The sequence below is a fragment of the Cavia porcellus genome, unplaced genomic scaffold, assembly GCF_034190915.1.
Source record: "Cavia porcellus strain 051 isolate PalLab524CR breed Dunkin Hartley unplaced genomic scaffold, mCavPor4.1 scaffold_17, whole genome shotgun sequence".
Taxonomy (NCBI): domain Eukaryota; kingdom Metazoa; phylum Chordata; class Mammalia; order Rodentia; family Caviidae; genus Cavia; species Cavia porcellus.
The window spans coordinates 39,665,195-39,680,408 of NW_026947500.1; the positions used below are offsets into that span (position 1 = coordinate 39,665,195).

Sequence of the window (15,214 nt, forward strand, 5' to 3'; positions counted from 1 at the left end):
CATTGTTGGCCATTTGGAATTTTTCTTCTGAGAACTAAATACTTACATAGAGCTTTTTCCTGCCCTTGCAATGGTCCAAGGAAATTTATATTTGTAATCCCATGGAAACGTTATTGGAACTCTAGCATGTTAATTCCAACCTACCACTTATAGTGCAATTCATAGCAAGAATAAAGACACTAACATGTATTTATAATTATGGAGAGCCAAGGGAGTCCTGAGTCCAGCATAGATAGCTCTTTAGAACAAAGACTCCAACCCAGAGCTCAGCCCAGATTTTATTAATTTGTGAAGAAGGGATGAGTGACTGTGATAATGGAGGAAAATATATGAGGTCCATAAGCTGGGCTAGCTAGGAGGCCTGAAATCACCTCTGCAATGTGCAGACAAGGATATGCAGAAAGACCAATCTGCATTACACAATTGAGGTAGCATTTAATGTTTTAGGGCTGATACTTCAGCTCTGAAGTGCAAACTTTTCTTTTCTCGGAACTCATGCCTCTTATCTCAAGATTCAAACCCAGTTGACAGCTCTGGAGTTGCCCTATTTACATTGCTTAAAGCCAATTGAAGGGAAAGGGAAATGGCATAGCTAGCTCTGTACATATCAGTACATGGAGATCTGGCCAGGTTTAGCCAAAGTGGAGGGAATTGTTCTTTGTTCAGAGAGGTCATTCAGGTGTACTCCACATCTACTCAGTTGTCTCATTTTTAAGTAGGTTTTTTTTCTTTTGAGAGATTTGATATTGATTTTTTTATATATTCTAAATGCTATTTTCTAACCAGAGGAATAGAGTGCCAAAATTTTTCTTGATCTGTAAGTTCCTTTTTCACTCCTTTGGTTGTTTTCTTTGCTGTGCAGCAGTTTTTCAATTTGCTCTGATCCTATTTCTTGGTTGTTCAAATTATTTCTTGTGCAATTTGTGATTTGTTCAAAGTGTCATCACCTATGCCTATGTTTCAAGTGTTTTACCTATTCTTTCTTCTTCAAGATTCATTATCTCTGTCTCTAGTTCCTTGGTCCATTTTGATTTGTTTTCAGTACAGAGCAAGACAGATGGATCTAGAATTCACTTTTCTGTATGTGTTCAATCCGTTTCTTCACAACCATTTGTTAAGGAGGCTACCTTATCCTAGTATTTGTTTTTCCTTCCTTTATCAAAGATCACATAATTAAAGATTATGGGACCTCTCTGTGCCTTCCACCCACTGATAGATGTATTTGTTTTTGTGTCAGTACTATGTCATGTTTATTACTGTAGTATGACTTGAATGTCCCCCAACTTTGCTTTTTTGGCTCATAATTGTTTTGATTATTCTGGATCTCTTTTATTTCAATATAAACTTTAAAACTGCCTTTTTCTAGATCTTTGAGTAATGACTTTCACATTTTCATTGCAACCATATTAAATATATATGTCATTTTTAGTAAATGGTCATTTTGACAATGTCAGTTCTGCCTACCCAGAAGGGCATGTCTTTCCATTTCTTGATGCATCTTTTAATTTCTTTTATCAGAATATTGTAGGTTTTTTTCTATAGAGGTATTTCACCTCCTTTGTTATATTTACTGCTAAGTATTATTTTGACATTATAGCAAATAGGAATGTTTTCATAATTCTTTGTTCAGTATACTCTACATGGTATATAATAATGTTACGGGCCAGGGATATATCTCAGTGGCATAGCATCTGCCTGGCAAGCACAAGGTCCTAAGTTCAATGCCTGGTTTTTAAAAAAAAAGATGTAGTTTTGTGTGTGTTGACTTTGAATCCTCACATTGATCAATCTTCAGTTTGTTTATTAGTTCTAAATATTTTCTGGTAGAGTTTTTGGATAATATGTGTAAAATATCCTATCACTTGAAAACAAGATATTTTGACTTCCTTTCTTATTTTTATCCCTTTTATTTCTTTTTCTCATAATTACTCTAATTTTTTCAGGACTAATGAAATTGGAGTGGTAAGAATAGACATCCTTGTCTTGTTCCTGATTTTAAAAGAAATGCTTTAAATTTTCCTTGATTTAGTACGATGTTGGTAAGAATTTCTCATAAATTTCTTTCATAAGTTTGAGAAAAAGTGTTTTCATTACCTATTTTCCTCAGTGTTTTCTCTTTCTCATGCACAGATGTTACATTTTGTCAAAGCCTTCCTCTGAGTTTATCAAGATGATCATGCAATTTTTAATATTACTTGTATTTATGCAGTATATTATATTTGTTGACTTATTTATACTGTACCACTCTTGAACCCCTGGGACAAAGTCCACTTGCTCATGATATATGATCTTTGACGTTTTGATATATGCTTTGTGCAATTCTTTTGTTGTGGATTTTGCAACTATATTCAATAATGGTATTGCCCTATAGTTTTATTTTTTGAAATTAGAAGCACCCATATCTGCTGCATGTTTATTTAAAAGCATTATCTCCTCCTATTAATATTTTCCCTTGAATAGTATACTGTACCTTATTTTCTCTTCTAAATCAATTTTGGCTTAAAGTGCACTTTGTTTGGAAATAAGATATCGTATCCTGCTTACTTTCAGGCTCCTGCTATGTTGAGTGTTGCTTTCTATACTTTTTATTTTTTTCAGAGAATAAAATCAAACAAAATAAAACTAATCAAAATGAAACAGTGAAAGTGATACAGGACTTCAAAACAAGATAACAAGAAATCAACAATTACTGCCATAATGCCTCTCATTATCTTCAAAATAGCTGCCCATACCATCAGACATAATAAAATCAAACAAAACAGGATGTATGTGTTTCCAATTGATGAGGTATGTTTCTTATAGGCAGTAAATAATTGTTTCTCTTAATACAATCTGCCAATCTGCATTTTGATTGCAGAGGTAAGTTTATTTATATTTAGTGTTATCATTGAAGAAAATATACTCATTTCTGTCATTGCGTTTTTTTCCAGTATTGGTTCCTTTCCATTTTTCTCTCATTTACTCTACTTCATTTAATCTATCCTGCTAGATTTCTTCTTTCCTATAGGCTCATAGATGACATTGCCTCATTCTCTGTGTTTAGAATCCCCTCAAGGAAAATTGCCTTAGTGAATTTGTTTAGATTTTCTTCACTATTAAATTTTTCCCTCCACTACTTTTAAAGATACTTTTGGAGTATATAATAATCTAGTCTGGCACTGTTTTTTTTGTTTTTGTTTTTTGTTTTTGTCTGTTTGTTTGTTTGTTGGTTGGTTGGTTGGTTTTTTTGATAGAGTGTCTTAGAACTTCACTTGAAGGTCTCCTAGTTTTGGGATTTGTGTTAAGAAATCTGCCATTACTCCAATAGGCTTGTCTTCTTAAGTTACCATTTTTCTCTCACATTTTTTGTTTTCTCTTTGCTTTGCAGTTTTGGAATTTTGACCATCATGTGACAACTAAATGTTCTTTTCTGGTTGTGTATTTGGGGATACAAGTGCCTTATTTATCTGGCTAATTATCATTTTAATCTCTGAACTGGAAATCTTTTTGCAGTAATTTCGGTAAATATTTTTATGCCCTTAATTTTCCTCTGCAGCTCTTCCTTGAAACACATGATTCATAGGTTTGTTGTTTTAGAGTCATTTAGGAGCTCTTGAATCTACTTTTTCAGGTTATTGTTTCTTTCTTTAGTATCACTGAGTAACTGATCTGCTATATCATCCCTGTTCTCAACTCCTGATATTCTTACATTAGATTGTCAGTGTCTACTGGAATGGCTTCCAATAGAATTCTAATTTGCAGACTTCTTACCTGATTCTTTTTTATAACCTTGTTTTTTTTTTACCAAAATTGTCATTAATATCCTTTATTATCTTTTTAATTCAATCACCTGGTTTTTATGCTTCTTCTTTAATCTGTTTAAATATCTTATTATTAAGTTCTTTACCTGCTTATGAACATCCTATTTGACATTGCTGAATACCTGAGTAATTTCTTCATATATTTCCTTTTTAATATCTTCAAACATTTTCATTCTTTGGTGTTTCTTTTCTTTTCCTAAAACTTGCTCTGCTTTAGTAATTATCAGATCAACTTTTGGAGAGTTGTTACATTTTGTTGCATCTTATTATCATCTTTCTCATGAGTCGTATATTTGTGTCTTGAAAGGTAGAGATCATTTGTGTTAGAAAAATGTGCTACTATAGTAGAGAACTTTTTTAATAAATGGTTTTCTCTTTATGGTGTTCCCATGGCTTTGGGTGTAACTGAGTTCACAGGTACCTACTCAATTTATACAAATCACAGAGTGAACCCTAGAATTAAACTAAATTGCAAGGAGAGAGCAATTACTGGTAATACTAGCATCCAAAGAACTAATCATATGTATGTATATATGTATATATATATATATATACATATATATATATATATATTCTTTACAGTTTCTTTAGCAAGTTTCCCACTATTTAAATAAGCCGGGAATACAAAAGATTAGTAACAATAGAGGAAATATGGGGAGATATGAGAAGATAAAAAAAGAGACAGACTATATACAAATAAAAGAAGATAAAATGAGAAACACAGAAGGAAACTAAAAATGAAATGAAAGATGAGATTTTTGATGAATGACATTACTTTTGTAATAGAAAGATGGGGAAGTAAAAGAAGTTTTATAATGTATGTGAAAGGTAGAAGGACAGAAGAAAAAGGAGGAATTTATAAGTAGGAAGAAGGAAAGACTTTACAGAGATTGCACCTTGTTTATAAACTAGCAGAATCCCATAGTTAGGAAGAAGATATAAACAATGACCTTTGGTGATGTAGAACCTGACAAAACAATGTGAGACACTGTAGAAATGTGAAATATAAATGAACACTCACGTACAGTTACTCATAAACTTATGTACCTCTCATGCATGCTAAAATAAAAAGGAAATTATGTTTTATAATAGCTTTATATTATAAGAATAGAAGACCAAGGGTGGTAACAATTGTAATTTGTAAGAGGGGAAGAAAAGAAAAGGAATCAAGGGAAGGACTTCATATGCTTAGGAAAGAGAATGATAACAGAAACCCTAATTTTAGAAACCCTACGGAAAAATGCTTGGTGAATGGAAACATAATGTAAGATGTGAAGGTATGGCGGTATTTATATTAATATAGTTCACTTATGTATAAAGGTATAAATATAAAGGAAGAAAAAGCTGGAAAAAATATCAGGAGGTGGATCCAAGAGAAAGTACACAGGGGAGAGAAGAAAACACAAGAATGAAACATGGAAGGTAAGAGAAGGGATGACAGATTCCATGCAAATGTAAGTCAACTTACAGTCTTAACTGACTGACAGTCAAGCAAAGTGAAGCAGCACCAAGAAACACCTTGAAAGTGGATGAATGTGACCTAAATGACTTGTGGTGTTTTACAAGCCATTGTATAATATGTATATACATAGCTATCAATATACACACATCTATGCAAATATTTGCTACTCAGGAAATTCACACAACAAAAGGAAGAAACACACACACACACACACACACACACACACACACACACACACCATACAGAACAAAAGCACAAACTGTGCTCCGTATAGAAGCCTTTTGTGTTCCCAGAATGCTAGAGGATCTTGCAGTCCTTCCACTGACAAGTAGCAACCTCAGATTCCCAACCAAAGTTTTGCCATAGTCTCTGCCATCTTTTGTCTCCCGTTCACTTATTTTAGCTTCCCAGGCTTGCTGTTTGCAGTTATGTCCCAGTTCCTTCTGACCAGCAACTTCACTGGTCTCCTGTGGTCAGGCAGGAGGCAGAATCATTCATGTCGTTTCAACATTCTTGCTTTGTCCCTTTTACATGCTGCTGCTTACCGGGTTTCAGTCTGACATGAGATTTTAGTGGTTTCTGTAGGCCAGCAGGAAGTAGTCTGCATGGCTACTGATCTGGACAGTTTTCTCCAGCCCTAGTGATTCTGCAACCCATTTGTTTAGCTTCATAGAGGGTCTATTTCCAGCCCACAATCTCAGGCACACAGCGTAGGGCAGAAACAAGCCCTTCTGCATGTAACTCAGCAGTGTGTGGAGTCAGTGGAAGAGATCCCACACGGGTACGCAGCTCAGAGGCAACTGAGGCTTTGTAGAGTGTCTGCTCTGGAGCTGCTCCAGTGTCTTTTCTCCACCCTGGATCCCCCAGGTTCCAGCTACTACAAATCCCTGTGATTTTCACCATCTCAAAGATCCCTCAATAGCTGGTTTACAATGGACACTGTCTCTCTTCCCCAAGGATTCTCCAGTCCTAACTGATTGACTGATTTTTTGGCTGTGTGTTTCTTTTTTTAGTACCCCAATCTGAAAAATGCTGTTCTTGCCAACCTCTCATGCCCTGGGTTCCATCTCCCACTGGGAATAAAGTTGACCCAGGTGGGCACTGGGTGGTGGTAGCTAGGCCAGGTGCCATAGCACTTTCCGCCAGCAGCATCTGAGCTTCTCCCAAGAAAGCATGTATACTGGACCTGTGCTGTTAAGTATTGTTAAAATTAGGAAGCCCCTCTGTGTCTTATTTTAAACAACCTTGTGTCTTAGTTACTTTTCTCTTGTTGAGACAAAATATCAGATGGCCAAAATGAAGCCAGGAAAAGTTTATTTCTTACACTTTTGGGGGTTTCAGGCTACATTCAGCTAGCTCCAAGGCAGGATGGCATGGCGGGACAGCCATTCATGGCCACTGCAAACAGCAAGAGCCATTGAGCATAAAAGCAAAGACATGCCTTCTTCCTACCCTTACACTGAATGCAGGCTCCATTCCTGAATGGGTGCAGCACTCACACCACCATCCCAGCGCCAGACAACAAACCAATCATGAACGCCAGACTCCCCCTACTACTATATTTTTATCCAATAGTTTCTCTTTCACGTTGCTTTCCCCTGGTTGGGATTTTATTCTTTCTCTATATTCAAGTACTTATGGTTCTTGGTCAGCATCTTCAGAACCTCTTGTAAACCTTGTTGCCCTAGCCAGCCTATGCTTGTCTCTATGCATTTTAAAGAACATATGAAACTCTGTAATTTGAGAACTGTGAGAGGCTGACACAAGAGGGTCCAGCTTCCCTCAAGAAGGTCCACAAATTTGAGTCCAGCCTGGGCTACTGAGTGACTTAAGCACTCTGTCTCTACTACAAGTTGAAAAGTAAAAAAAAAAAAAAAAATTAAAAGCTGAGATTTTAGCCTAGTGCAGACATTTTTGTTTCTTTCTTCAGTACCACAAAAAAAGTAAAAATAAAACTTATCTGTGGTTACATTAGAGCTTCAATAGTTATTGAAAACTTACTTCCATTTTAAAGAATGTTAAGTGACTTTGCAATTAGTGCAGCCTTTGTAATCTTTCCTTAGATACGATCTTGGCCAGAATTCAAGACCTGTTTCCACATCTTTAGTCTTCCACTTGTACTCCACTTAATCAGTTGGTTCTTTCATCTATTAAATAGCTTTCATACTTCACATCAAAATAGAAAGTTCCAAAGGAACAAATAAATGGCAAAAGAAAGGAGAGAATGAGTGCATATTTTTAGATTAAAATAAATCTGGAATTGGACTGGGGATTTGGGTCAGTGGCACAGGCACCTGCTTGGCAAATGCAAGGCTATGAGTTCACTACCCGGGATGAAAGAAAGAAAGAAAGAAAGAAAGAAAGAAAGAAAGAAAGAAAGAAAGAAAGAAAGAAGAAAGAAAGAAAGAAAGAAAGAAAGAAAGAAATCTTGTTAACATAAAGTTTTGAATGAAGCCTGACGATATAAATATTTATATATTGTAGCCAAACAAAGCACATGGTGATTTAGAATGCATTTGTGTATGAAATAGAAGAAAAACAACAGCATATTTTGATAAAAATGCCTTGAACTATTCAAACAGTAGAATAGAGTATCCAAAGTCATTAGAATAAAATATGTAAATGGTACTGTTATTGGTTGGATTATCAGAAAATATATATGAGAATCCTAACTTCCAGTATCTATAAATATGGGCATATTTGGAAATATGACCTTTACAGTTAGAAGTGTGTTTATGTGTATCTAAGCAAATATATAAGAATTATTAACATTACTAATGGCCTCGATTTCCAAATATCAATATTTAGAAAAGAATCTACATTTCTAAATAGGTCAAGGTCCTTTGATTATTATAGTCTGATATCTAAAAACTGCCTTCTGATTTCAATCTAAGCATGCAAAATCTACCCTTTTACATTTCTTGATCTCAGTATCAAGTCATTACTGATTGTGATAGAATAATAAAATTTTCTTTTTTATTAGCAAACTTTTATTGAATGCCTACTGTGTGCTCATTGTTGATATATACTTTGGATGAGAAGTATACTCTGTTATCCTTGTGGGTTTAAATTTTACCAGGAGTGATATTCATTCAGTAGTTAGCATCTATTAAGTGTGAAACATCAATATGGATAGGTGGGCAAAATCACAAGTGGGATAATATCTGAGACCACCTGTGTTTATCACTATTATAATGGTTTTAACAGTGAAAATGCAAAGAATAACATAAAGCGTGTGTGCAGTTTACATTTTATCTCCTTATGTTTGTTTCAGAGAAACAAAGGGTTCAGAAATAGATATGTAATTAGGCCTCTCCAAAAAGAAAAAAGCAGCTGCTGTTGACTATGTCTACTGACATAAGAAACTGAGCAAACACAACAACGAATGAGCAGTCTTCCCTGTGGATGCTTTTAGTAGTACATACCTTGCTCTATATGGTGATTTTTGTTTGCAATAAATGATGCTAGAATGTGTAAATTATGCATTAGTCTCCCTGGAAAATATGACAAAAGCTACTTAACTCAGTTTAACATGGAAGAGTTTCATGTCTCACATGATTCTCCTCTGAGTAAGCAATATCAACCATTCACGTTGCTTTTACATTGTTCAAGAATCTCATGTTAATCTGGTCCCATGTGCCTCTGAAGGAGAATTCAAGAATCTTAAAACCTGGTGATAGTCCTAGAAATTTTCTGATTTTATAACTAAAGTGTAATAATGTGAGGAATCTTATTATACTTTATAGTGTTATTTTTCTAATTTTTCAAAGTCTGGTTTGACTGATTCTTTGTGTGTCTTGCTTTCTAAGTAGAAATTAAATTAACGTTATAGGCATAAATTTTTTTGTATTCCCTGTAGCATGATGAGTAAATTTGAACGAATGTTTTCAATTACCCAATGTGTATCTAAATTGACTATGTTTGTCTCATTCTTTAATGTTATTATCACTATGATTTTATTAAAGCTCAGAGATTAATAAAATTTCTTAAACTTATTAAAGTTTCAGAAGCCAAATGTGGATGCACTTGTATTTCTTCAAGGCTGTATTATTTTATCATCCCACGATAACTTCTGTTTCTCTGTGCAAGTGGGCAGGTTCTCCATAAATAAATTTAGTATTCATTGGCTAACAACACCAGGACCAAATACACCTACAATTTAATAAATAAAGCAACCCAGATGGCTTCAGAATATATATGGATTGACCTTTTGCCCATCTTGCCTTAGAAAACTTGTTATTACTTACAATAGAATACATGGTGGGCTATAAAGAGCACTGTAAAAACTTAAAATTTATGGAACCTTCTGTACTTCTTTATCATGTACATTTTTCTATTTCACTTCCTGTTTTCAAACTGCTTTATCTGCTCGCTGTAAGAATCAAGAATAGTAACCATTCTCCTTTTACCTAGACAATCTGAATTGGTTTTATTTAATATGGAAAAAATTACCTATCTAGATTGAAAGTCTGAAACTGATTTTCCATCTCTTGCAAAAATTTTAATTAATGCTTTCCATCACAAACTCACATTCCATGCTAGTTAAATCAGGAGAACTTATTATCTTCTTACAATTCAACCTATTACATATAAATTATCCTTATTTGGGACTTTGGTATTATTACTTTTGCCAATTATCTTCTCTTTCTTCACATCTGGAATGGAACCAGTCAAAACAAAGTGATTCTGACAAATACAAAAGGGTACGTAAGGGTTGGAGGTTTAGCTCAGCGGCATAAGCGCCTGCCTTGAAAGCAGACAGTCATGAGTTTGAATACCGGTGCCGATAAAAAGCAAGAAGACAAAAAAAAAAAAAAAAAAGTGTAGGTAAAGGTTGGTGTTGAAGAGAGAACAGTCTAACACTGGGTACATGCATCCTAAAATAATTTTAAGGTATTTCTAATTCTGTAGTTCACATTGCAGACTGTTTATGCTATAGCTCTTACAGATGCTGATTGCAAGAAGCAAAAGTCTACTCCCAACATGGAAAAGATATATGAAATAGCAACAGAAAATCAAGGACATAGCCTATAAGAACACTTGTAGTTTTATGACTGCCCAGAACGTACTCTACCAATTTGTAGGGGTTCTCTTTTTCTGTATTTGACAGTCTAGTGCAACTGCTAATCAACATGTCCAGAACAGAGCTGTAGAAAAAGCAAACGCTTCTTCCATAAAAGAACAACAAGATATTCATCCATGAACGTTATATCTTTAGAAATAAAGACAGACTTGTATGAGCCCCCAAATCAGAGCAATAATACTTCCAGTGACAGAGAATATAACAGGAGATATGAAGATAATTCATGAAACCAAAGTGGTGTCTTCATTGCCATTATTTTAGTTTGAGTGGGTAGACTGCAAAATCACAATTAAGACCCACAATGCAATGTCAAAAGCTTGTAAGGCTGAGTAATTAAAACTTGTTTCAGTGGCTTAAAAATATAGAACAAAATGATACTGCTATAATATTTCTAATGAGGAGCTAGAGTATGATCAGCATTTTCTGTGGATGTTTTTGTCACCAAACAACCAGAATCTTGCTCTTATCATGTTATGAGTTTGTCATTTAAAAAAAGAGATTTCTGCTTGGACTTTGTCTATCATTAAAATCCTAACAAGCAGCAAAGGTAATGATCTACACTGTTTGTATTCCAAATGCATGGAAAGTTGGGAATTTTTCACACTAGGCTTCTGATCTAATTAGAGCCTGTTATTCATGGGTGGCAGGCAACTTTATGTTTCTCCATTAGGATATTCTTGGAAGGGTTTTACTGTTGTCACTAACGCCCAATGAATTTAGCAGTTTTGATGAGAAAACCCACATTTATGTCACTTCTTCTGGATGCTCCCACTTCTCATTTGATATTTACAAGCATCACCTCACTCACCCCATGAAACATCCCTGTGAGTTTCATGTAATTGCAGCTATTTTCCTAGGGAAACTGTGCTGTAACATCACACGAGAGATCCTTTTATGCAATCATAAATGTACAAACTGCATTTTGACACTAATTATTGATAGACGATGGGCTATAATGTGACCCCACACATACTCCGGAAGGTAAAACCGCCTATCAAGGTTTCCCCAGCAATGATCACTGTGAACAGATGAGACTTATATTACACTCATGGGAAGAGGTTGACCATTAACTGCAGAAATGTGTTTAATAAAAATACAATTCTCTGCCACCATTTATAAAAATAACATGTTGCTTATAAATATAAAATTTTAAATGTTAAATCATATTTATACTACATAAATAAACTGATGCTATGCTCAGAATACTAATAATAAAACTGAAAAAATATAAAGCACAGTGCAAATATAAATTAATTTAGTTATTAATTTGAAATATTCATTTATTAAAAGTCTACTATGCTGCAAAAAGCTGTAGAATACACTGGGTAACAAGATACATTTCCCTATATGCAAAGAATTTGGACAGTACTATTGCAGTTACTATTGTTAGATTTCCACTAATTTGCTCTTGATCCTTCACAGCACTAAATGCAAAGTTCCCTTGCAAGCAGCAGTGTACTTTCGTTACATTTTTCATCACACTCATGATCACCTCAACCACATTTATATCACCGATTCCCAAATCTACAGTCCCAGGTTATCTCCCAGCTCCAGTCTTATGGTCTCAAATTTCCCATTGAACTTCAAAAGAACCTGCTGATGTCTCAAGTTTAAAGTACTCTAAAAGGGGACCTTTTTTCCTTCATTATGAGCACCTATTATTCGACCATAAACTGCCGGTTACTTTTTGACTCATTACTGTCACACAAACTAACTGGAGAAACAGTGAATGGTGCCCTTTCCACAGTCCTCTCAGGCGTTCCTCACTCCAGCCTGTTCTACAGCTCCTTGCCTTCACATTCTCTGCAGGTACGAATCTGATTATAAAATCTGTGCTGGAAAATATTGGCTCTCAGCAGAAAGTGTCCAGACTCTTCAGCTTGCTGTTGGAAGTCTTCTTTCCTTAAGCACTTAACTTTCTTCTGGCTTGCATTTAACAACTCAAGACTTATGCTAAAATCAGATAAGAAATTTGTGTAGAATTTGCCAACACATTTTCCCATCTGCTCTTCCTCCCAAACTATTCCAGTCCCCACACACATGCAAGCCCAGGATGATCTTAAAAATTTAAATTTTGTTATTTCCATTAAACATCTCTGATTCATCTCAGGTAGAAGAGCACTTCTCTTCCATTTTTAATTCTGGGATTCACTGCCTGTCTTATGTTAATTATTTTTAATAATTTTTATGTGAAATGTATGGAGCATTTTTGTGCCATACTTCCATTATCAAATATAAGCCTCTCAAAACACACACGTCTAATTTATTTTTACATACACAGGCATATCTAAATCTCATGTATATATAAGAAAGTGTGCAATGCTGAAGTGTTCAATAAGTAAATATTCAAAAAGCTAGCATTCCCACGTAGCCAGCACTCAGCTCAAGAAATGAGGAAATGACTAGTGCTCAGAAAGCATTTCCTTTTTAAGTTACGAGTATATGCAAGAAAATCTACATTTTGATTTGTATCATAGACTGTTTTTAAACTCTATGTAAATAGGAATAAAAGGATACAAAATATGGTTTGGTTTCTCTTGATCTAACAACATTTACGAGATTGCATTCATTTGATTTCATGTGCTTGTACATTGCATGTCCCTGATTCTCTAATGTACTCTACCTTGCTCATCTATTCTTCTGTAGATATAAATGTGGCTTGTTCCTCCAAGTATCAAAAAGCTACCCATGTCATTTGTATAATATCCATTTTCTCTGTCTCCTTCTTTTCTTCTTCCTCATCTTTTCTCTCTTATCCTCCTCCCTCCTTCCTCCTCCTTCCCCACTCCTCCCTCTCTCTCTCTCTCTCTCTCTCTCTCTCTCTCTCTCTCTCTCTCTCTGTCTCTCTCTCTCTCTCTCTCTCTCTCTCTCTCTCTCTCTCTCTCCCTTCTCACTCTCTTTTGTCTTTATCTCTATTAGTTGGATCTCTTTAAAAGTAGACCTGACAAAAGATTTATTATGCAGGGACATCTTCAGGAAGTGAATAGTGATTGGAGAATGAAAAACTGACAATGGAAGAAATGTCAGCTCAGTAACAGAGCTTGAGTCAGTGGACACAAAGCAGGAAATTGTATAAAACAACTCATTAAGTTACCACAACTAAGGAGTGAGTAAGCTGAAATATTTTTATGTTAACATGAAAGTCATTGACAAAGAAATATTCACCGGGAGAGGATTACTTCTCTGGTATTTTCATCTTCTATGCACATATGCATGGTGGTCCCAGGCACATCCAGGAAACTATCTCAGTATTGACGCAGATACTAGTATTTAGAAGTCACTCAGGTCCCACTAATGTTGGATGATTGGGGAAATACGGTCAGAAGACTGGCAATAAGTGTTTCTCTTTCTGTCTCTCAGTCTCTGTCTCTGTCTCTGCCTCTGCCTCTGTCATTTAAAACTGAAGAAATCTAGAAAAATAAATATTAAGAGAAAAAATATGAACTAGAAGGGAAACTAGTTTGAAAACCATTTCTCATGCAACCGATGAGCAACATTTTCACATTAAGACTCTATACCCACCAAACCATGAGGCAAAGGCCATATGACTTACATTATCTGTAACAGCATAACTGAAATTAATTTTTTCAGAAAAACATAGTGATATCAAGGTTAGAGAGATTTTTCTACCACAGGTCTTCAAAAAAAAAAAAAAAAAACAACAACAAAAAAAAAAAAAAACAGAAAAAGGACCATGTAGTGTAGCAAACAATGCCATTCTCAAACCTCTCAGATAAAATGAAAGTGTTAATAGCTAAAGGAAAAACGAAAACTTAAGGACCTTAGAGCTAAATAATTCCAAAGGAACCACGTCTCTTTTGGAAACTCTTCTCCGGCTTTGCAATATCATAAACAATCTCTTCAGGAAACACTTGTCAGAACCAGGAAGTTTGAATGACATCATAAAGAGGTTTACTCTTTCCCTGAAGGTCCTTCAAGAAGGCAGTGACCATCTCAATGACACACTGACCTTTCAACAGCTTCAGGAGAATAAGAAACAGGCAGTCTAAGAATTTCAAAATGTAGAGCACAAGGGCAGAGATTTTTGTCACTGTCATACACTGCCACTCAGGCATGAATGTTGTGGGGATGGTCACCATCCTGGGCTCAGAGACATTGAGAAATAATCATCTGGCAGTGTCCACCCCAGACAGAGCAGCACAAATCCTGCAGCAATCAGAACCAGGTCCCTCAAGGAAGCCCTGTGTTAAGGAAGCCCTGTGTTTCCTTAATTCTAACCAGGCACCCAATATGCTCATCCTAAACTTTTCACCATCCTGTGTTGAAATGCTGCAATAAACAAGCCTGTTTTTATTTTCAATCGCTATTCTTCCCTTTTAACACACTTTTTAGCTTCAAATAAAAGATTCCTGTCTCCTGAAGATGCAGTTTTTGTCACAGTTGTGTCTTCTCTAAGATTTCATAGTCATAATTCATAAGTGTGCTTCCTCATCTTGACACACACAGAGCAAAAATCTCCTCTATGTCTCAGGATAAGCTAGAGTAAACCACAGTAGTGTAGCGATTCTGAAATAGAAGTGTAACGAAAAACATATTTTTCACGTATGAAATAGACTGTTGGGAAGTTTAGGTGACTTTCTCAAACCAGCTGCTTTTTTTGTGGCTGCTTCATTATCTTTTGCCATTAAAAGCATCTTGACATTCATAAGTCGACAAAGAAAAAGATGAAACTAATATGCCACATGCATATGCACTTCTACCAAAAGGCAACATAGAATCCCTTACCTTGTATCTGGAATAACGCAGTTGTGTATTCCCAGTCTAACCGAAAGAGCATTTTAGAAATGCAGACTTCCAGGGCTCCTTGGAAGAGAAAATAAGACAGATTTAGGATGTGTCAACACTTTC

General features: G+C 35.3%; 1 long non-coding RNA gene across 3 annotated transcripts in view; it reads right to left on the reverse strand.

The window, feature by feature from the left end:
* Positions 1-15,214, reverse strand: part of LOC134471197 (uncharacterized) — a 49,452-nt gene that overhangs the window by 33,930 nt on the left and 308 nt on the right. The window contains exons 2-4 of one of the 3 annotated variants that reach the window (XR_010040509.1): positions 15,092-15,169; positions 13,511-13,755; positions 11,600-12,298 (exon numbers count right to left, since the gene is read on the reverse strand). This is a non-coding gene — a long non-coding RNA (uncharacterized LOC134471197). Of the gene's footprint in view, positions 1-11,599; positions 12,299-13,452; positions 13,756-15,091; positions 15,170-15,214 lie in introns of those variants that run through there. The other 2 variants (XR_010040506.1, XR_010040508.1) reach the window with 2 other exon arrangements.